This window comes from Oncorhynchus gorbuscha, linkage group LG19 (genome assembly GCF_021184085.1).
Source record: "Oncorhynchus gorbuscha isolate QuinsamMale2020 ecotype Even-year linkage group LG19, OgorEven_v1.0, whole genome shotgun sequence".
In the NCBI taxonomy this organism is placed as follows: Eukaryota; Metazoa; Chordata; class Actinopteri; order Salmoniformes; family Salmonidae; genus Oncorhynchus; species Oncorhynchus gorbuscha.
The window spans coordinates 58,793,604-58,817,951 of NC_060191.1; the positions used below are offsets into that span (position 1 = coordinate 58,793,604).

At 47.3% G+C, this 24,348-nt stretch overlaps 1 long non-coding RNA gene across 1 annotated transcript; it reads right to left on the bottom strand.

Annotated features, from left to right (window-relative positions):
• Positions 1–1,259: 1,259 nt before the first annotated feature.
• LOC124005842 lies at positions 1,260–10,760 on the bottom strand. The gene is made up of 4 exons (XR_006833701.1): positions 10,718–10,760; positions 8,567–8,668; positions 2,102–2,348; positions 1,260–1,915 (listed from the first exon to the last, which is right to left on the bottom strand). It is a non-coding gene; the product is annotated as an uncharacterized LOC124005842 (long non-coding RNA).
• Positions 10,761–24,348: the final 13,588 nt, after the last annotated feature.

Consider the following 24,348-nt stretch of genomic DNA (forward strand, 5'->3'; position numbering starts at 1 on the left):
GAGTAGTCTGGCTTACCAGCCTCCTCTGTTCTCATCCCAGCTTGCCGAGTCCAAAGTTCCCTCCGCTCACGTTTGTCCAACGTTGTGAGCGCACCTGGAGGAGGGTGAGGTCTGCCTTTGCCGTTCCTGAGGGCACAGACTGGTGGTGCCCGCCAATGAACGCAGGATTAAGAGTCCAAGGTATTGCTGCGGCCAGAGAGTGTGGCTTTCCACAATTGAACCTTCCTCTGAAGTTCTTGATGATGACTCCGCGGTTCATTGGTCCGTTCCGTGTCTCCCAGGTCAAATCCTTGCCTGTAAAGCCCTTTTTCCGCGACATCTTGACGTCGCGTCCATCCTGTCTTCCATGTCTCCTGTGTTAAGCCCTGTTTCAGAGGAAGAACAATGATTCGCACCCCCTTCTCTTCCCTCCCCCTCCCGTCCTTGTCGAGAGCGCACCTCAATTACAAGGTACAAAGATCATGGACATGCTTTGTCCGGGGTCACCACTACCTAGTGGATTGGGAGGGTTACGGTCCTGAGGAGAGGAGCTGGTCCTTTTGTGTGCTGGACCGTTCACTCATCGATGATTTCCTCCGTTGCCGCCATGTTCCTCCTCGAGTGCGCCAGGGGACTTTGTAATTGGGGGGTACTGTCATGTTTGTCATTTATTATCATGTCTTGTCCCTGTGCTCCCCATGCTATTGTTTCCCTCTGCTGGTCTTATTTGGTTCTTTCCCTCAAAATCTATCCCTCTCTCTCCCCCTCCCTCTCTCAAAGTTTGACCTCTCTTCTCTCTATGAAGTTCCGTTCCTGCTCCCAGCTGTTCCTATTCCCTAATCATCATTTAGTCTTCCCACACCTGTTCCATTAGATCCTTTCCCCATTTGATGCTGATTAGATAGTCCCTATTTATTCCTTTGTTTCCGTTCCTGTCCCGTCGGTTCCTTGTTTAGTATTCACCATGCTGTGATTGCCATTTACAGCCCTGTCCTGTCGTGTTTTTGCTGTGATTGTGTATCGCCCTGTCCTGTCCCCTGTTTTTTGCCTTCATCAGATGCTGCGTGTGAGCAGGTGTCTCTATCAACTACGGCCTGCAGCCAAAGAAAGACCTGCAGTCTGTGGCCGCTTCTCCAGTTATTCCCCTCTACAGACTAGAGGATTTTTGTTATTTCCTGTTTGGACTTAAATAAACTCTGTTTCTGTTAAGTCGCTTTTGGGTCCTCTTTCACCTGCATGACAGAATATCCGATTGATACACTATACTGCACATATAGAAATATCTCAATGAGGGCATGTGAGCCCATCCTCTTTCCTAGTGTTTGTTTACCAAACCATAGTTTTTATAGCAGTCACTTACTATGGGTTAAAATAAACCAAAATCATCTATTTCAATGGAATGTAATGATTGGTTCGTTCCAAGGCATTTGAAGGAGGGTATAGATTGGAACAAAAATGTCCACAAAATGCCCAGTCTATTACAAATATACTATATAATCTACTATAATCTACTTTAACAGATGGCTATGTTGTCGTTTTTTGCCATTAACTCACATTGGGGTTGCAGAGGTCCACATCAGTAACAGAGAGAGAGACACCCTGGGGCGAGGGGTCTCGTTTCAGGCTCTCATCTTGGTACAGATCCTGGTGTTTGTCCTTGGCCCGGGGCAGGGTGTAGTCATGGGCATAAACGGGGTAGTCTGTGAGGGGCCTGCGGCAGATGTGGTAGGATGTCCCACAGGCCTGAACGTTCTCAGCTGCGTTACTCCAGCAATGGTTCCTAGGATGAGCTCCAGGGACTCCGGCCCGGTCCTCAGCTCCATGGCACCCGGGGCTAGGGTAGCATTCTCCTGGGCTGATTGTAGTACAGACTCACAATCAGCAGCTGACCTCCGGACCACATCCAGATAGGTTCCTGCCATCACTGGGATGGGCCCTGCTGGGTGGTGACCGGAGGAGAAGGGTACAGAAATGAACATCTGACAAATTATCCATATTCATCAAAATAGTATAGAACACATGTTTTGTCATGCTTTGTTATGTTGTTACTATCTATGTCAATATGATCAAGGAGACATACCACAAGTGTCGTGGTCTGTGGTAGATTTTCTGAGTTCCTTACTTCGTGTGGTGTCCTGATTTTTCTTGGCCCATTCTTTTCCATTTTTTGTACTCCCTTTCTTACAAGTCTTCTGATTCCCAGGCTTTTAACTCTCAGGCTTTGGACTCCAAGGCTTTTGACTCCCAGGATTTTGTCTCCCAGGCTTTGGACTCCCAGGCTTTGGACTCCCAGGCTTTGGACTCCCAGGCTTTTGACTCCTTTTGATTGGCATTCTGGGCCTGGCCACTTCCCCGTTGTCATGGACAATCTGGAGTGTCACAAAAATCAAACACATAATAAAAACATGTCCGTTTTGGAGGTTGTCAATAACCACATTTCCATTCACAGTTTTTATCCAACTAAAGTCATCATATAAAAAAATCTAATAATATGACAACTGTGATGAAAACAGGAAGTTTCGGTACAAGTTTATAAATGCCGACAGATAATTTGCTCTTTCGACACGGTTGGATCTTTTGTGTCAATAAAATGAATTAGGACAGAAATGGCAGTGGACATGGTGGAAATGCCTTTTATGAGCCAATACTGATGTAATAACCATCATATTTAAGTAAACTTGGAGTAACGCGATGATATGGTGCGTGGTTCTCATCCCACTGTGACTCGGGGAAACCATGCAGTTTATTAGGCTACAGATGAAATCCGTTTGATGAATATCAGAGGGTGGTAAATACACTGTGATCTTGATGCTCCTTCTCAATACATTTTGAGAGTCTTGTTCTGGTGACATGATGATCGACGCTTGACAGCCGTCTGACAAATACACATTTTCTCGCTCTTATCAATAATAATCTCATCATGTAGACCAACTTTTTCACTCAGGCCCCCCTTCCAGCATTGGGGAACATCCCTTGCCTCCCACATCTATTTCTATGGGCACCAGCACTGTTCATGACACAAACTGTTCACATCGCTCTTGGTGGAGAGAAGTTATCAATGTTAAAGCTTATTTCCTTCAATTCTACATGTTTTGTCATGGGCACAGTTTTCTTTCAATTATTCTATACATTTTGCATATACATGGCTGTTTATTAATGTGATATTTGAGTGACTCAAACATTACAACAAAATATATGGGATAAAAAACCTGGCTAAAAAAAGTTAGTTGACATGGGCTAGTTGATCTGGACCATCTCTGAACAACAGAGTCACACCAGTCAGAAGTCTCTCTAAACTCCTAAATCTTGATAGGTAATGTTCCAATATAACACTGTGATTGAGACTTTTATTTTGAGATATAATCTCTTGTGTCCATTCGCAATCACATTTAGTTTCAGTACTATACAGTGAAGTCTACCCTGTGTCCCAAGTACTAGACACTAATGCAATACCCCCACCACAACTTCATGTACTGTAGTACACTGACTAAATGGCACATGCCCTGCACTGCCCCCAGTGTTACAAAACTAATATCCTGTTGGCACAGTGCATTCGGAAAGTATTCAGACCCCTTGACTTTTTTCACATTTTGTTACGTTACAGCCTTACTCTAAAATGTATTAAATAAACAATTTTCCTCATCAATCTACACAAAATACCCAATAATGTCAAAGCGACAGGTTTTTAGATTTTTTTATCAAATGTATTTTTTTTAAAGACCTTATTTACATAAGTATTCAGAACCTTTGCTATGAGACGTGAAATTGAGCTCAGGTGCATCCTATTTCCATTGATCATCCTTGAGATGTTTCAACAATTTGATTGGAGTCCACCTGTGGTAAATTCAATTTATTGGACATGATTTGGAAAGGCACACACCTGTCTATGTAAGGTTCCACAGTTGACAGAGCATGTCAGAGCAACAACCAAGCCATGAGGTCGAAGGAATTGTCCGTAGAGCACCGAGACAGGATTGTGTTGAGGCACAGATCTGGGGAAGGGTACCAAAAAATGTCTGTAGCATTGAAGGTCCCCAAGAACACAGTGGCCTCCATCATTCTTAATTGGAAGAAGTTTGGAACCACCAAGACTCTTCCTAGAGCTGGCTGCCCGGCCAAACTGAGCAATCAGAGTAGAATGGCCTTGGTCAGGGAGGTGACCAAGAACCCGATGGTCACTCTGACAGAGCTTCAGAGTTCCTCTGTGGAGATGGGAGGACCTTCCAGAAGGACAACCGTCTCTGCAACACTCCACCAAACAGGCCTTTATGGTGGAGTGGCCAGACGGATTTGCCAAAAGGCACTTGAAAGACACTCAGACCATGAGGAGCAATATTCTCTTGTCTGATGAAACCAAGCTTTAACTATTTGGCCTGAATGCCAAGAGTCACACCTGGAGGAAACCTGGTACCATCCCTACGTTGAAGCATGGTGGAGGCAGTATCATGCTGTGGGGATGTTTTTCAGTGGCAGGGGCTGGGAGACTAGTCAGGATCGATGGAAAGATGAACGGAGAAAAGTAGAGAGATCCTTCATTAAAACTGGCTCCAGAGTGCTCAGGCTTCAGACTGGGGTGAAAGTTCACAACGACCCTTTTATTTTTTATTTTATTTCACCTTTATTTAACCAGGTAGGCTAGTTGAGAACCAGTTCTCATTTGCAACTGTGACCTGGCCAAGATAAAGCATAGCAGTGTGAGCAGACAACACAGAGTTACACATGGAGTAAACAATTAACAAGTCAATAACACAAGAGGAAGAAAAAAAAGTGGAGTCTATATACATTGTGTGCAAAAGGCATGAGGTAGGCGAATAATTACAATTTTGCAGATTAACACTGGAGTGATAAATGATCAGATGGTCATTTACAGGTAAGAGATATTGGTGTGCAAAAGAGCAGAAAAGTAAATAAATAAAAACAGTATGGGGATGAGGTAGGTAAAAATGGTTGGGCTATTTGCCGATAGACTATGTACAGCTGCAGCGATCGGTTAGGGAGATAAAAGTCTCCAACTTCAGCGATTTTTGCAATTCGTTCCAGTCACAGGCAGCAGAGAACTGGAACGAAAGGCGGCCAAATGAGGTGTTGGCTTTAGGGATGGGATGATCAGTGAGATACACCTGCTGGAGCGCGTGCTACGGATGGGTGTTGCCATCGTGACCAGTGAACTGAGATAAGGCGGAGCTTTACCTAGTATGGACTTGTAGATAAACTGGAGCCAGTGGGTCTTGCGACGAATATGTAGCGAGGGCCAGCCGACTAGGGCGTACAAGTCGCAGTGGTGGGTGGTATAAGGTGCTTTAGTGACAAAACGGATGGCACTGTGATAAACTGCATCCAGTTTGCTGAGTAGAGTGTTGGAAGAAATTTTGTAGATGACATCGCCAAAGTCGATGATCGGTAGGATAGTCAATTTTAATAGGGTAAGTTTGGCGGTGTGAGTGAAGGAGGCTTTGTTGCGGAATAGAAAGCCGACTCTTGATTTGATTTTCGATTGGAGATGTTTGATATGAGTCTGGAAGGAGAGTTTACAGTCTAGCCAGACACCCAGGTACTTATAGATGTCCACATATTCAAGGCTGGAAACATCCAGGGTGGTGATGCTGGTCAGGCGTGCGGGTGCAGGCAGCGAACGGTTGAAAAGCATGCATTTGGTTTTACTAGCGTTTAAGAGCAGTTGGAGGCCACGGAAGGAGTGTTGTATGGCATTGAAGCTCATTTGGAGGTTAGATAGCACAGTGTCCAAGGACGGGCCGGAAGTATATAGAATGGTGTCGTCTGCGTAGAGATGGATCATGGAATCGCCCGCAGCAAGAGCAACATCATTGATATATACAGAAAAAAGAGTCGGCCCGAGGTTTGAACCCTGTGGCACCCCCATAGAGACTTCCAGAGGACCGGACAGCATGCCCTCCGATTTGACACACTGAACTCTGTCTGCAAAATAATTGGTGAACCAGGCAAGGCAGTCATCCGAAAAACCGAGGCTACTGAGTCTGCCGATAAGAATATGGTGATTGACCGAGTCGAAAGCCTTGGCAAGGTCGATGAAGACGGCTGTACAGTACTGTCTTTTATTGATGGCGGTTATGATATCGTTTAGTACCTTGAGCGTGGCTGAGGTGCACCCGTGACCGGCTCGGAAACCAGATTGCACAGCGGAGAAGGTACGGTGGGATTCGAGATGGTCAGTGACCTGTTTGTTGACTTTGCTTTCGAAGACCTTAGATAGGCAGGGCAGGATGGATATAGGTCTGTAACAGTTTGGGTCCGGGGTGTCTCCCCCTTTGAAGAGGGGGATGACTGCGGCAGCTTTCCAGTCCTTGGGGATCTCAGACGATATGAAAGAGAGGTTGAAAAGGCTGGTAATAGGGGTTGCAACAATGGCGGAGGATAGTTTCAGAAATAGAGGGTCCAGATTGTCAAGCCCAGCTGATTTGTACGGGTCCAGGTTTTGCAGCTCTTTTAGAACATCTGCTATCTGGATTTGGGTAAAGGAGAACCTGGAGAGGCTTGGGCGAGTAGCTGCGGAGGGGGGAGGGCGGAGCTGTTGGCAGTGGTTGGAGTAGCCAGGCGGAAGGCATGGCCAGCCGTTGAGAAATGCTTGTTGAAGTTTTCGATAATCATGGATTTATCGGTGGTGACCGTGTTACCTAGCCTCAGTGCAGTGGGCAGCTGGGAGGAGGTGCTCTTGTTCTCCATGGACTTCACAGAGTCCCAGAACTTTTTGGAGTTGGAGCTACAGGATGCAAACTTCTGCCTGAAGAAGCTGGCCTTAGCTTTCCTGACTGACTGCGTGTATTGGTTCCTGACTTCCCTGAACAGTTGCATATCGCGGGGACTGTTCGATGCTATTGCAGTCCGCCACAGGATGTTTTTTGTGCTGGTCAAGGGCAGTCCGGTCTGGAGTGAACCAAGGGCTATATCTGTTCTTAGTTCTGCATTTTTTGAACGGAGCATGCTTATCTAAAATGGTGAGGAAGTTACTTTTAAAGAATGACCAGGCATCCTCAACTGACAGGATGAGGTCAATGTCCTTCCAGGATACCCGGGCCAGGTCGGTTAGAAAGGTCTGCTCACAGAAGTGTTTTAAGGAGCGTTTGACAGTGATGAGGGGTGGTCGTTTGACTGCGGCTCCGTAGCGGATACAGGCAATGAGGCAGTGATCGCTGAGAGCCTGGTTGAAGACAGCGGAGGTGTATTTGGAGGGCCAGTTGGTCAGGATGACGTCTATGAGGGTGCCCTTGTTTACAGATTTAGGGTTGTACCTGGTGGGTTCCTTGATGATTTGTGTGAGATTGAGGGCATCTAGCTTAGATTGTAGGACTGCCGGGGTGTTAAGCATATCCCAGTTTAGGTCACCTAACAGAACAAACTCTGAAGCTAGATGGGGGGCAATCAATTCACAAATGGTGTCCAGGGCACAGCTGGGTGCTGAGGGGGTCGGTAGCAGGTGGCAACAGTGAGAGACATTTCTGGAGAGAGTAATTTTCAAGATTAGTAGTTCGAACTGTTTGGGTATGGACCTGGAAAGTATGACAGGCTATCTCTGCAGTAGACTGCAACTCCTCCCCCTTTGGCAGTTCTATCTTGACGGAAGATGTTATAGTTGGGTATGGAAATCTCCAAATCTTTGGTGGCCTTCCTGAGCTAGGATTCAGACACGGCAAGTACATCCGGGTTAGCAGAGTGTGCTAAAGCAGTGAGTAAAACAAACTTAGGGAGGAGGTTTCTGATGTTGACATGCATGAAACCAAGGCTTTTTCGATCACAGAAGTCAACAAATGAGGGTGCCTGGGGACATGCAGGGCCTGGGTTTACCTCCACATCACCCGCGGAACAGAGGAGGAGTAGTATAAGCACACAGCAAAGACAACGCAGTAGTGGCTTTGGGACAAGTCTCTGGATGTACCTGGCTGGGTCACTCTGGAAGTGACCCAGCCAGAGCCTGGACTTGAACCCAATCTAACGTCTCTGGAGAGACTTGAAAATAGCTGTGCAGCGACGCTCCCCATCCAACCTGACAGAGCTTGAGAGGATCTGCAGATATGAATGGGAGAAACTCCCCAAATACAGGTGTGCCCAGCTTGTAGCGTCACACCCAAGAAGACTCAAGGCTGTAATCACTGCCAAAGATGCTTCAACATAGTTCTGAGTAAAGGGAAAATGTGTAAATGTGTAAACTTGATACATAATTGTTTTTTTTTTTACAAACATTTCTGAAAACATTTTTTTGCTTTGTTATTATGGGGTTTTGTGTGTAGATTGATGACAGGGAAAAACAATTAGATCAAATTTAGAATAAGGCTGTAACATAACAAAATGTAGAAAAAGTGAAGGGGTCTGAATACTTTCTGAATGCACTGTAATTCATCCAAGGCCTGACAGCCAAGTGTGTTAAGAAAAGCTCCAGTCTACACAACACTCTCCGTAAGAGAGATTTGGGTGCTATGGAAATCTCATCAGACATTTGAAAACTGTAGGCCACACTCAAGTGACGCCAAAGCCAGATTCCATGTTGTGGAGTGTCTAAATGTAAGCATGTGAATAGATCCGCTTTTAACCTCAAACTCCCCAAACAATTTACCTTCGTTTTGATTGTTCTCAATGTGGACTAAATCTAAATTGTTTTCTGGAGGGACTTTGGCGGGCAGCCAGAGAGCAGTATTGCCGCTGGCAGCGGCATGATCTGCAGGGAGAGAAATCAAAACGGTTAAGGGTTTATTTGGCTGACCAAGTTCAGGTCAGGCCACAGTGAAAACAAAATGGAGGCCCTAAGTACCACAGACAGTCAAGTAGGTTACCGTGGTAGGCTATGAGCGTTTAAGCTTTCCAATTTTATTTTTGAATGTGTCCTCCTCCCTCAAACAAGTTTTGCAACAAAATACTGTAGTAGACTCCTGGGACAAGTGCCAGTGATCTTTTTACCTCATTGGGCGCAAAAACATCTAGAGATTTGGTCCAATACTCTCTTGGCAATGTAACTGTTTTTCTGTGCATTGCTCATGTTTGACTATTCTGTTGAAAATGTGTGTCTGGCTAATGCTAAACTGTTGATTGATCGTCTTTCAGATGGGACGTTAAATGGGTGTCCTGACTCTCTGTGGTCACTAAAGATCCCATGGCACTTATCGTAAGAGTAGGGGTGTTAATCCCGGTGTCCTGGCTAAATTCCCAATCTGGCCCTCATACCATCATGGCCACGGAATCATCCCCAGCTTCCAATTGACTAATTTCATCCCCCCTCGTCTCCTCTATAACTCTTCCCCAGGTCGTTGCTGTAAATGAGAATGTGTTCTCAGTCAACTAACCTGGTAAAATAAGGGTAAAATAAAACATTCAATAAAATTGTATTTTTGTTCTTAGTGGTGTAGTATGTAATTTAGTCACACACTCTTGCTGCTGGTGATTCTCTGATCCACCTCTACGCAGACGACACATTCTGTACACTGGCCCTTCTTTGGACACTGTGTTAACTAACCTCCAGATGAGCTTCAATGCCATACAACTCTCCTTCTGTGGCCTCCAACTGCTCTTAAATGCAAGTTAAACTAAATACATGCTCTTCAACTGATTGCTGCCCACACCTGCCCGCCTGTCCAGCATCACTACTCTGGACGGTTCTGATTTAGAATATGTGGACAACTACAAATACCTAGGTGTCTGATTAGACTGTAAACTCTGCTTCCAGACTCAAATTAAGCATCTCCAATCCAAAATTAAATCAAGAATCGGCTTCCTATTTCGCAACAAAGCATCCTTCACTCATGCTGCCAAACATACCCTCGTAAAACTGACTATCCTACCGATCCTTGACTTCGGCGATGTCATTTACAAAATAGCCTCCAACACTCTACTCAGCAAATTGGATGCAGTCTATCACAGTGCCATCCGTTTTGTCACCAAAGCCCAATATACTACCCACCACTGCGACCTGTATGCTCTCGTTGACTGGCACTCGCTTCATATTCATTGCCAAACCCACTGGCTCCAGGTCATCTATAAGTCTATGCTAGGTAAAGCCCCGCCTTATCTCAGCTCACTAGTCACCATAGCAGCACCCACCCGTAGCACGCGCTCCAGCAGGTATATTTCACTAATCACCCCCAAAGCCAATTCCTACTTTGGCCGCCTTTCCTTCCAGTTCTCTGCTGCCAATGACTGGAACGAACTGCAAAAAAACTGAAGATGGAGACTCATATCTCCCTCACTAACTTTAAGCACCAGCTTGTCAGAGCAGCTCAAAGATCACTGCACCTGTACATAGGCCATCTGTAATTAGCCTGTCCAACTACCTCATCCCCATACTGTTATTTATTTAATTTATTTTTCTCCTTTGCACCCCAGTATCTCTACTTGCACACTCATCTTCTGCACATCTACCATTCCAGTGTTTAATTGCTATTTTGTAATTATTTCTTCACTATGGCCTATTTATTGCCTTACCTCCCTTATCCTACCTCATTTGCACACACTGTATATATACTTTTTTTCTATTTTATTATTGACTGTATGTTTGTTTATTCCATATGTAACTCTGTGTTGTTGTTTGTGTTGCACTGCTTTGCTTTATCTTGGCCAGGTCGCAGTTGTAAATGAGAACTTGTTCTCAACTAGTCTAACTGGTTAAAAAAAGGTGAAAAAAATAAAAAACAAAAGTCTTGAAAAAAAAGTCTGCCTTGCTATCACTTCTCTTTTCATCAAGTACACTTCACAAACAGACCTTTATTATACATACCTAATGTTCCGTTATCTGATGCTGATTTGGATATATGTGTTCTGAAATTAAAGGGCAGACAAATTACTGTCATGCAGGTGAAAGAGGACCCAAAAGCGACTTAACAGAAACAGAGTTTATTCAAGTCCAAACAGGGAATAACAGAAATCCTCTAGTCTGTAGAGGGGAATAACAGGAGAAGCGGCCACAGACTGCAGGTCGCTTCGGGTAGGCGCAGGCCGTAGTTGACAGAGACACCTGCTCACACGCAGCATCTGATGAAGGCAAAAAACACGACAGGACAGAGCGATACACAATCACAGCACGGTGAATTCTAAACAAGGAACCGACAGGACAGGAACGGAACACAAAGGAATAAATAGGGACTCCAATCAGGGGAAAGGATCGGGAACAGGTGTGGGAAGACTAAATGATGATTAGGGGAATAGGAACAGCTGGGAGCAGGAACGGAATGATAGAGAGAAGAGAGAGCGAGAGAGTGAGAGAGGGAGGGGGAGAGAGAGGGATAGAAAGAGGGAAAGAACCCAATAAGACCAGCAGAGGGAAACGAACAGAATGGGGAGCACAGGGACAAGACATGACAATAAATGACAAACATGACAGTACCCCCCCACTCACCGAGCGCCTCCTGGCGCACTCGAGAGGAATCCTGGCGGCAACGGAGGAAATCATCGATGAGTGAACGGTCCAGCACGTCCCGAGACGGAACCCAACTCCTCTCCTCAGGACCGTAACCCTCCCAATCCACTAAGTATTGGTGACCCCGTCCCGAGAACGCATGTCCATGATCTTATGTACCTTGTAAATAGGTGCGCTCTCGACAAGGACGGGAGGGGGAGGGAAGACGAACGGGGGTGCGAAGAAAGGGCTTAACACAGGAGACATGGAAGACAGGATGGACGCGACGAAGATGTCGCGGAAGAAGCAGTCGCACAGCGACAGGATTGACGACCTGGGAGACACGGAACGGACCAATGAACCGCGGAGTCAACTTACGAGAAGCTGTCGTAAGAGGAAGGTTGCGAGTGGAAAGCCACACTCTCTGGCCGCAACAATACCTTGGACTCTTAATCCTGCGTTTATTGGCGGCTCTCACCGTCTGTGCCCTGTAACGGCAAAGTGCAGACCTCACCCTCCTCCAGGTGCGCTCACAACGTTGGACAAACGCTTGAGCGGAGGGAACGCTGGACTCGGCAAGCTGGGATGAGAACAGAGGAGGCTGGTAACCCAGACTACTCTGAAACGGAGATAACCCGGTAGCAGACGAAGGAAGCGAATTGTGAGCGTATTCTGCCCAGGAAGCTGTTCTGCCCAAGACGCAGGGTTTCTGAAAGAAAGGCTGCGTAGTATGCGACCAATCGTCTGATTGGCCCTCTCTGCTTGACCGTTAGACTGGGGATGAAACCCGGAAGAGAGACTGACGGACGCACCAATCAAACGACAGAACTCCCTCCAAAACTGTGACGTGAATTGCGGGCCTCTGTCTGAAACGGCGTCTAACGGGAGGCCATGAATTCTGAATACATTCTCAATAATGATTTGTGCCGTCTCCTTAGCGGAAGGAAGTTTAGCGAGGGGAATGAAATGTGCCGCCTTAGAGAACCTATCGACAACCGTAAGAATCACAGTCTTCCCCGCAGACAAAGGCAGACCGGTAATGAAGTCTAAGGCGATGTGAGACCATGGTCGAGAAGGAATGGGGAGCGGTCTGAGACGACCGGCAGGAGGAGAGTTACCCGACTTAGTCTGCGCGCAGTCCGAACAAGCAGCCACGAAACGGCGCGTGTCACGCTCCTGAGTCGGCCACCAAAAGCGCTGGCGAATAGACGCAAGAGTGCCTCGAACACCGGGATGACCAGCTAACTTGGCAGAGTGAGCCCACTGAAGAACAGCCAGACGAGTGGAAACAGGAACGAAAAGGAGGTTACTAGGACAAGCGCGCGCGACGCAGTGTGCGTGAGTGCTTGCTTAACCTGTCTTTCAATTCCCCAGACTGTTAACCCGACAACACGCCCATAAGGAAGAATCCCCTCGGGATCAGTAGAAGCCACAGAAGAACTAAACAGACGGGATAAGGCATCAGGCTTGGTGTTCTTGCTACCCGGACGGTAAGAAATCACAAACTCGAAACGAGCGAAAAACAACGCCCAACGAGCTTGACGGGCATTAAGTCGTTTGGCAGAACGGATGTACTCAAGGTTCTTATGGTCTGTCCAAACGACAAAAGGAACGGTCGCCCCCTCCAACCACTGTCGCCATTCGCCTAGGGCTAAGCGGATGGCGAGCAGTTCACGGTTACCCACATCATAGTTGCGCTCAGATGGCGACAGGCGATGAGAAAAATAAGCGCAAGGATGAACCTTATCGTCAGACTGGAAGCGCTGGGATAGAATGGCTCCCACGCCTACCTCTGAAGCGTCAACCTCGACAATGAATTGTCTAGTGACGTCAGGAGTAACGAGGATAGGAGCGGACGTAAAACGTTCTTTTAGAAGATCAAAAGCTCCTGGGCGGAACCGGACCACTTAAAACACGTCTTGACAGAAGTAAGAGCTGTGAGAGGGCAGCAACTTGACCGAAATTACGAATGAAACGCCGATAGAAATTAGCGAAACCTAAAAAGCGCTGCAACTCGACACGTGACCTTGGAACGGGCCAATCACTGACAGCTTGGACCTTAGCGGAATCCATCTGAATGCCTTCAGCGGAAATAACGGAACCGAGAAAAGTAACGGAGGAGACATGAAAAGAGCACTTCTCAGCCTTTACGTAGAGACAATTCTCTAAAAGGCGCTGTAGAACACGTCGAACGTGCTGAACATGAATCTCGAGTGACGGAGAAAAAATCAGGATATCGTCAAGATAGACAAAAACAAAGATGTTCAGCATGTCTCTCAGAACATCATTAACTAATGCCTGAAAAACAGCTGGCGCATTGGCGAGACCGAACGGCAGAACCCGGTACTCAAAATGCCCTAACGGAGTGTTAAACGCCGTTTTCCACTCGTCCCCCTCTCTGATGCGCACGAGATGGTAAGCGTTACGAAGGTCCAACTTAGTAAAGCACCTGGCTCCCTGCAGAATCTCGAAGGCTGATGACATAAGGGGAAGCGGATAACGATTCTTAACCGTTATGTCATTCAGCCCTCGATAATCCACGCAGGGCGCAGAGTACCGTCCTTCTTCTTAACAAAAAAGAACCCCGCCCCGGCCGGAGAGGAAGAAGGCACTATGGTACCGGCGTCAAGAGACACAGACAAATAATCCTCGAGAGCCTTACGTTCGGGAGCCGACAGAGAGTATAGTCTACCTCGAGGAGGAGTGGTCCCCGGAAGGAGATCAATACTACAATCATACGACCGGTGAGGAGGAAGGGAGTTGGCTCGGGACCGACTGAAGACCGTGCGCAGATCATGATATTCCTCCGGCACTCCTGTCAAATCGCCAGGTTCCTCCTGAGAAGTAGGGACAGAAGAAACGGGAGGGATGGCAGACATTAAACACTTCACATGACAAGAAACGTTCCAGGATAGGATAGAATTACTAGACCAATTAATAGAAGGATTATGACATACTAGCCAGGGATGACCCAAAACAACAGGTGTAAACGGTGAACGGAAAATCAAAAAAGAAATAGTCTCACTGTGGTTACCAGATACTGTGAGGGTTAAAGGTAGTGTCTCAAATCTGATACTGGGAAGATGACTACCATCTAAGGCGAACATGGGCGTAGGCTTCTCTAACTCTCTGAAAGGAATGTCATGTTTCCGAACCCATGCTTCGTCCATGAAACAACCCTCAGCCCCAGAGTCTATCAAGGCACTACATGTAGCACCCGAACCGGTCCAGCGTAGATGGACCGACAAAGTAGTACAGGATTTTGATGGAGAGACTTGAGTAGTTGCGCTCACCTGTAGCCCTCCGCTTACAGATGAGCTCTGGCTTTACTGGACATGAATTAACAAAATGTCCAGCAACTCCGCAATAGAGGCACAGGCGGTCGGTGATCCTCCGTTCCCTCTCCTTAGTCGAGATGCGAATCCTCCCAGCTGCATGGGCTCAGTCTCAAAGCCAGAGGAGGGAGATGGTTGCGATGCGGAGCAGGGAAACACCGTTGATGCGAGCTCTCTTCCACGAGCCCGGTGACGAAGATCTACCCGTCGTTCTATGCGGATGGCGAGAGCAATCAAAGAGTCCACATCTGAAGGAACCTCCCGGGAGAGAATCTCATCCTTAACCACTGCGTGGAGTCCCTCCAGAAAACGAGCGAGCAGCGCCGGCTCGTTCCACTCACTAGAGGCAGCAAGAGTGCGAAACTCAATAGAATAATCCGTTATGGACCGTTCACCTTGGCATAAGGAAGCCAGGGCCCTAGAAGCCTCCCCACCAAAAACTGAACGGTCAAAAACCCGAATCATCTCCTCTTTAAAGTTCTGGAACTTGTTAGAGCAATCAGCCCTTGCCTCCCAGATAGCTGTGCCCCATTCTCGAGCCCGGCCAGTAAGGAGTGAAATGACGTAAGCAACCCGAGCTCTCTCTCTAGAGTATGTGTTGGGTTGGAGAGAGAACACAATCTCACACTGCGTGAGAAAGGAGCGGCACTCAGTGGGCTGCCCGGAGTAGCAAGGTGGGTTATTAACCCTAGGTTCTGGAGGCTCGGCAGGCCAGGAAGTAACAGGTGGCACGAGACGTAGACTCTGGAACTGTCCAGAGAGGTCGGAAACCTGAGCGGCCAGGTTCTCCACGGCATGGCGAGCAGCAGACAATTCCTGCTCGTGTCTGCCGAGCATGGCTCCTTGGATCTCGACGGCAGTGTAACGAGCGTCTGAAGTCGCTGGGTCCATTCCTTGGTCGGTTCCTTCTGTCATGCAGGTGAAAGAGGACCCAAAAGCGACTTAACAGAAACAGAGTTTATTCAAGTCCAAACAGGGAATAACAGAAATCCTCTAGTCTGTAGAGGGGAATAACAGGAGAAGCGGCCACAGACTGCAGGTCGCCTCGGGTAGGCGCAGGCCGTAGTTGACAGAGACACCTGCTCACACGCAGCATCTGATGAAGGCAAAAACACGACAGGACAGGGCGATACACAATCACAGCACGGTGAATTCTAAACAAGGAACCGACAGGACAGGAACGGAACACAAAGGAATAAATAGGGACTCCAATCAGGGGAAAGGATCGGGAACAGGTGTGGGAAGACTAAATGATGATTAGGGGAATAGGAACAGCTGGGAGCAGGAACGGAACGATAGAGAGAAGAGAGAGCGAGAGAGTGAGAGAGGGAGGGGGAGAGAGAGGGATAGAAAGAGGGAAAGAACCCAATAAGACCAGCAGAGGGAAACGAACAGAATGGGGAGCACAGGGACAAGACATGACAATAAATGACAAACATGACAATTACAGGATTAAAGCCACAATCTGCTATTTCAACAACCTGACCCAAAGGGATCCCAGGGATCTTTGCAGTAGATCGGACTACAGTTTAAGTGGATATTGTTTTAATCCCCAGTCTAACAACAACACAATTTTATTACCAAGGGGCTGGGAACCATATTGTGGTCTACTGCTATAGATGTGTTTAAAGAAAGTCCTGGTATGTCTTCAAGTGAGAGGGAATTCCCATATAATTCAATCATGTAAGTTGTTGTGGTTCAACATTTGTCTTTGCAGTTTATAGCTGTCTAAAACCATAAATGACATAGAGATTGCTCTTAAGTGCTGCTTGTGTAGCTTTTGAAGTGGGACATCAATTAGAGAAGCCAAAGGTGTTGACTGAGATCTGTAGAGTACATGGATGTGCTCGAATCCACTTACTCAAACTAGCACAGAGCCCTGTGCCTCCTGTTTTCTTGGCAACCAACATAACAGGGCCTCCTTTTCATCTGATCACATAAAATTGGTTTGACAAGTGACACCGAAATGTGTGTAATTGATTTGGATTGTAATGTTCCTTCCTTTCCAATCCTTTGCTTTAGAGATCCTTGTATAAATAGACAGATGCTTGGGGGGCTTACAGTGTGAAATCTACATAGAGGCAGGAAGCTTGGTAAAGATTTGCGACTTAAAGTATTATCCCTTGGGTGGATAGAGCCCCTTTGGAGACATTTAACTCTACTGACTAAAGGCTGAACTCAGGGCTGGTCCACTCCCATGTTCTTTTTATTATGGATACACTAACCTGCACGCACACTCTGTCAATAGAAACCGATCTGAGCAAGGTATGACATGAACTCACCTTCTTTTCTTCTTGTTGGTGTTGCTCTGCATCTGGGAGATCTCCTGAAAGCAAAAGACAACCGTATCAATCTTTGATTCTACATGCTTATACTGTATGTGCTCCCAAGTGGCGCAGCGGTCTAAGGCACTGAGGCACTGCACTGCATCTCAGTGAGAGAGGTGTCAAGACAGTCCCTGGTTCGTATCCAGGCTGTATCACATATGGCTGTGATTGGGAGTTCCATAGGGCGTTGCACAATTGGGCCAGTGGCCTCCAGGTTTGGCAGGGGTAGGCCGTCATTGTAAATAAGAGTTTGTTCTCAACTGACTTGCCTATTTAAATAAATGTTCAATAAAAAGTGTAAACACGTGGAAGAGTTTGCCTGTTGTCAAGTAAACGTTTGCATAAACATGACAAAGTTATTGGTTGTGATGTCCATGTATCTTAGCAGAATGGATTGGTGGCTGATGGTTATGACTTTAGGACCAGCTGTCAATGGATTGGTGGCTGATGGTTATGACTTTAGGACCAGCTGTCAATGGATTGGCGGCTGATGGTTATGACTTTAGGACCAGCTGTCAATGGATTGGCGGCTGATGGTTATGACTTTAGGACCATTTGTCAATGGATTGGCGGCTGATGGTTATGACTTTAGGACCAGCTGTCAATGGATTGGCGGCTGATGGTTATGACTTTAGGACCAGCTGTCAATGGATTGGCGGCTGATGGTTATGACTTTAGGACCAGCTGTCAATGGATTGGCGGCTGATGGTTATGACTTTAGGACCAGCTGTCAATGGATTGGCGGCTGATGGTTATGACTTTAGGACCAGCTGTCAATGGATTGGTGGCTGATGGTTATGACTTTAGGACCGGCTGTCAATGGATTGGTGGCTGATGGTTATGACTTTAGGACCGGCTGTCAATGGATTGGCGGCTGATGGTTATGACTTTAGGACCAGCTGTCAATGGATTGGCGGCTGATGGTTATGACTTTAGGACCAGCTGTCAATGGATTGTTTTCATCTTCATAATTGAATAATGAGCTTTATTGTTTGGGTCTAATCTAATCCTCTGGCAGACCACAAATCTCAACTCCCTGCGAGAACAGGATCTAGCTCTGGTTTTTGTCCAGATGGCTAACTTATACCCATGACATAGCATTATATAAATTATACACTATATAGTTGACAATATCCTGCCATGAATGCGCTAATCAGTGAGTATGTTGGGGACACAGAAAAGAGGAGCTACAGATTTGAGCATTTGGTATGTTTAAGGTCAAGATCTTAATTCTGGGAAATGGACTTCCCCATTAAAACTCAATCTAAGCGTACAAAGTGTGTGTGAATTATTTTGTGTATATGTGTGTGTATATGTGTGCATTCATTTGCATAGGTATATTCATCCATTTGTGCACACGTGTGCATATTGCATATGTGTGTGTGTAATCACCATGGAGATGCCACGCAACTTGGTGTTTTCATTCAGCAGCATGGCGGGGCTACAGGAGCGGCTGGAGGAACGGCTGGGGATGGTGTAGACCTGGGCATCACTGGAGTCCTGCACAGCCTCATACAGACTGCCCATAGAACCCTCCTGGACACACACACACACACACAATCACAGACACAATCAGGAGTCTACACACTGTAGACTGCTGCGCTAATCTAGCAACAAAGACCTGTTTGAGATTTCTTGCGTCTTGAGGGAAGGTTGATAAGATTTGATCAGATATCTCTATGGATTGCCATCTCTTGATTGAATTCTTTTTACACGGAACATAAATATAAACGCAACAGGTAAACTGTTGTTGGTCCCATGTTTCATGAGCTGAAATAAAAGATCCCAGAAATGTTCCATCTGCACAAAAAGCTTGTTTTTCTCAAATTTGGTGAACAAATTTGTTTGCATCCCTGTTAGTAAGCATTTCTCCTTTGCCAAGACACTGTAATCCATCCACCTGACAGGTGTGGCATATCAAGAAGCTGATTAAACAGCATGATCCTTACACAGGATTGTGCTAGGGACAATAAATGGCCACTCTAAAATGTGCAGTTTTGTCACCCAACACAATGCCACATCGCAGACCACATCTAACCACGCCAGCCCAGGACCTCCACATCCGGGGTAGTCTGAGACCAGCCACCTGGACAGCTGATAAAACTGTGGGTTTGCACAAACTGTCTGAAACCATCTTACGGAAGCTCATCTGCATGCTCGTTGTCCTCACCAGGGTCTTGACCTGACTGCAATTCAGCGTTGTAACCGACTTCAGTGGGCAAATGTTTACCTTTGATGGCCACTGGCATCAACAATCAATCAAGTCTATGCGAAGGAGATGTGTCGCCCTGTGTAACGGATGTGAAATAGCTAGCTAGTTAGCGGTGGTGCGCGCTAAATAGTGTTTCAATCGGTGACGTCACTTGCGCTGAGACCTTGAAGTAGTGGTTCCCCTTGCTCTGCAAGGGCTGCGGCTTTTGTGGAGCGATGGGTAACGATACTTTGTGGGTGTCAGTTGTTGATGTGTGCAGAGGGTCCCTGGTTCGCGCCCGTGTATGGGCGAGGGGATGGTCTAAAGTTGTACTGTTACACCTGCGTGAGGCAAATGGTGGTAACACCAGATACTGACTGGTTTTCTCATCCATGGCACTACTTTCTTTTTAAGGTATCTGTGACCAACCGCTTCATATCTGTTTTCCCAGTAATGTGAAATCCAGAGATTACGGTCTAATAAATGTATTTAAATTGACTGATTTCCTTATATGAACCTCCGACACATTGGTGCGGCGGGCTTCCGGGTTGGATGGCGCTGTGTTAAGAAGCAGTGCGGCTTGGTTGGGTTGTGTATCGGAGGACGCATGACTTTCAACCTTCGTCTCTCCTGAGCCCGTATGGGAGTTGTAGTGATGAGACAGGATAGTGGCTACTAACAATTGGATACCACAAAATTGGGGTTAATATAGGGGTAATATAAAAAATCTAAAAAGACAATCTGTCAGCAGCACCTGTAGAACTGGGATCCATTACATCTGGGCCACTACTATGTATTGTGAACTATTCCATAGTAGATCCTGATACACATGATGGTGAATAACAACAAAGCTGCAATCAAAGCCTGAAGCAGCAATCACGCTTCAGTTCAATTATAACTGTGTTCAACATCCCTAACATCTGGCCAAGGAGAGGACTTGGTAGGCTACAGCAACACACTCATCTAATACTTTGTGCTTGTGATTTATTTACTTTCTATGAAAACTCCCAAATTTGGATCATCCCAAAAAACAACCCATCAAAGCTACACTAGTGTAATTACAGTAATAGCATCACTTAGTTGTTTCTACACACAAACACAGAAATGTACAGTACAAGACACAATTGTACTCCTTCCAAAGACTACAACAGCCATTTTAAAAGGAGATTTTATAGCACCATACAATTCACCAAAAGGCACTGAAGTAAAGCCCCACAGAAATCCTAGTCCGTTTGTGTCCTGCTGGGCTCAAATCCACCACCAAATCAAGCCATGCCTCTCCAGTGGTGTAGCGCAAAGTCCAAGGGGCAGAGAGAAAATTGAATTTCTTGTCATAAAAAAATGAACAATCATGTCTTGTGATTTGTTCATGTACTTTTTGGGGTGGCAAGTTATGCTCCGCCAGTGTGCTTTGCCAGTGTGCTTCTCACTGCGCTGAATTTTTAGGAACACATCATTTACATTTACATTTACATTTAAGTCATTTAGCAGACGCTCTTATCCAGAGCGACTTACAAATTGGTGCATTCACCTTATGACATCCAGTGGAACAGTCACTTTCCAATAGTGCATCTAAATCTTAAAGGGGGGTGAGAGGGATTACTTATCCTATCCTAGGTATTCCTTAAAGAGGTGGGGTTTCAGGTGTCTCCGGAAGGTGGTGATTGACTCCGCTGTCCTGGCGTCGTGAGGGAGTTTGTTCCACCATTGGGGGGCCAGAGCAGCGAACAGTTTTGACTGGGCTGAGCGGGAGCTGTACTTCCTCAGTGGTAGGGAGGCGAGCAGGCCAGAGGTGGATGAATGCAGTGCCCTTGTTTGGGTGTAGGGCCTGATCAGAGCCTGGAGGTACTGAGGTTCCGTTCCCCTCACAGCTCCGTAGGCAAGCACCATGGTCTTGTAGCGGATGCGAGCTTCAACTGGAAGCCAGTGGAGAGAACGGAGGAGCGGGGTGACGTGCGAGAACCTGGGAAGGTTGAACACCAGACGGGCTGTGGCGTTCTGGATGAGTTGAAGGGGTTTAATGGCACAGGCAGGGAGCCCAGCCAACAGCGAGTTGCAGTAATCCAGACGGGAGATGACAAGTGCCTGGATTAGGACCTGCGCCGCTTCCTGTGTGAGGCAGGGTCGTACTCTGCGGATGTTGTAGAGCATGAACCTACAGGAACGGGCCACCGCCTTGATGTTGGTTGAGAACGACAGGGTGTTGTCCAGGATCACGCCAAGGTTCTTAGCGCATTGGGAGGAGGACACAATGGAGTTGTCAACCGTGATGGCGAGATCATGGAACGGGCAGTCCTTCCCCGGGAGGAAGAGCAGCTCCGTCTTGCCGAGGTTCAGCTTGAGGTGGTGATCCGTCATCCACACTGATATGTCTGCCAGACATGCAGAGATGCGATTCGCCACCTGGTCATCAGAAGGGGAAAGGAGAAGATTAATTGTGTGTCGTCTGCATAGCAATGATAGGAGAGACCATGTGAGGTTATGACAGAGCCAAGTGACTTGGTGTATAGCGAGAATAGGAGAGGGCCTAGAACAGAGCCCTGGGGGACACCAGTGGTGAGAGCGCGTGGTGAGGAGACAGATTCTCGCCACGCCACCTGGTAGAAGCGACCTGTCAGGTAGGACGCAATCCAAGCGTGGGCCGCGCCGGAGATGCCCAACTCGGAGAGGGTGGAGAGGAGGATCTGATGGTTCACAGTATCGAAGGCAGCCGATAGATCTAGAAGGATGAGAGCAGAGGAGAGAGAGTTAGCTTTAGCAGTGCGGAGCACCTCCGTGATACAGAGGAGAGCAGTCTCAGTTGAATGACTAGTCTTGAAACCTGACTGATTTGGATCAAGAAGGTCATTCAGAGAAAGATAGCGGGAGAGCTGGCCAAGGACGGCACGTTCAAGAGTTTTGGAGAGAAAAGAAAGAAGGGATACTGGTCTGTAATTGTTGACATCGGAGGGATCGAGTGTAGGTTTTTTCAGAAGTTGTGCAACTCTCGCTCTCTTGAAGACGGAAGGAACGTAGCCAGCGGTCAGGGATGAGTTGATGAGCGAGGTGAGGTAAGGGAGAAGGTCTCCGGAAATGATCTGGAGAAGAGAGGAGGGGATAGGGTCAAGCGGGCAGGTTGTTGGGCGGCCGGCCGTCACAAGACGCGAGATTTCATCTGGAGAGAGAGGGGAGAAAGAGGTCAGAGCACAGGGTAGGGCAGTGTGAGCAGAACCAGCGGTGTCGTTTGACTTAGCAAACGAGGATCGGATGTCGTCGACCTTCTTTTCAAAATGGTTGACGAAGTCATCTGCAGAGAGGGAGGAGGGGGGAGGGGGGAGGATTCAGGAGGGAGGAGAAGGTGGCAAAGAGCTTCCTAGGGTTAGAGGCAGATGCTTGGAATTTAGAGTGGTAGAAAGTGGCTTTAGCAGCAGAGACAGAGGAGGAAAATGTAGAGAGGAGGGAGTGAAAGGATGGCAGGTCCGCAGGGAGGCGAGTTTTCCTCCATTTCCGCTCGGCTGCCCGGAGCCCTGTTCTGTGAGCTCGCAATGAGTCATCGAGCCACGGAGCGGGAGGGGAGGACCGAGCCGGCCTGGAGGATAGGGGACATAGAGAGTCAAAGGATGCAGAGAGGGAGGAGAGGAGGGTTGACGAGGCAGAATCAGGAGATAGGTTGGAGAAGGTTTGAGCAGAGGGAAGAGATGATAGGATGGAAGAGGAGAGAGTAGCGGGGGAGAGAGAGCGAAGGTTGGGAAGGCGCGATACCATCCGAGTAGGGGCAGTGTAGGAGGTGTTGGATGAGAGCGAGAGGGAAAAGGATACAAGGTAGTGGTAGGAGACTTGGAGGGGAGTTGCAATGAGGTTAGTGGAAGAACAGCATCTAGTAAAGATGAGGTCGAGCGTATTGCCTGCCTTGTGAGTAGGGGGAAGGTGAGAGGGTGAGGTCAAAAGAGGAGAGGAGTGGAAAGAAGGAGGCAGAGAGGAATGAGTCAAAGGTAGACGTGGGGAGGTTAAAGTCGCACAGAACTGTGAGAGGTGAGCCGTCCTCAGGAAAGGAGCTTATCAAGGCATCAAGCTCATTGATGAACTCTCCGAGGGAACCTGGAGGGCGATAAATGATAAGGATGTTAAGCTTGAAAGGGCTGGTAACTGTGACAGCATGGAATTCAAAGGAAGCGATAGACAGATGGGTAAGGGGAGAAAGAGAGAATGACCACTTGGGAGAGATGAGGATCCCGGTGCCACCACCCCGCTGACCAGAAGCTCTCGGGGTGTGCGAGAACACGTGGGCGGACGAAGAGAGAGCAGTAGGAGTAGCAGTGTTGTCTGTGGTGATCCATGTATCCGTCAGTGCCAAGAAGTCGAGGGACTGGAGGGAGGCATAGGCTGAGATGAACTCTTCCTTGTTGGCCGCAGATCGGCAGTTCCAGAGGCTACCGGAGACCTGGAACTCCACGTGGGTCGTGCGCGCTGGGACCACCAGATTAGGGTGGCCGCGGCCACGCGGTGTGGAGCGTGTGTATGGTCTGTGCAGAGAGGAGAGAACAGGGATAGACAGACACATAGTTGACAGGCTACAGAAGAGGCTACGCTAATGCAAAGGAGATTGGAATGACAAGTGGACTACACGTCTCGAATGTTCAGAAAGTTAATCTTACGTAGCAAGAATCTTATTGACTAAAATTATTCAAATGATACAGTACTGCTGAAGTAGGCTAGCTGGCAGTGGGTGCGTTGTTGACACTACACTAATCAAGTCGTTCCGTTGAGTGTAATAGTTTCGACAGTGCTGCTATTCGGGGGCTAGCTGGCTAGCTAGCAGTGTTGTTTACGTTACGTTGCGTTAAAAGAACAACAATAGCTGGCTAGCTAACCTAGAAAATCGCTCTAGACTACACAATTATCTTTGATACAAAGACGGCTATGTAGCTAGCTATGTAGCTAGCTACGATCAAAAAAATCAAACCGTTGTACTGTAATGAAATGAAATGAAAATGTGATACTACCTGTGAATGCGACCGGGTTGTGAGTCTATTCGGTAGACGTTGGCTAGCTGTTGGCTAGCTGTCGGCTAGCTGTTGGCTAGCTGTTGGCTAGCTGTTGGCTAGCTAGCAGAGTCTCCTACGTTAAGGACGACAAATAGCTGGCTAGCTAACCTCTGTAAATTAAGATAATCACTCTAAG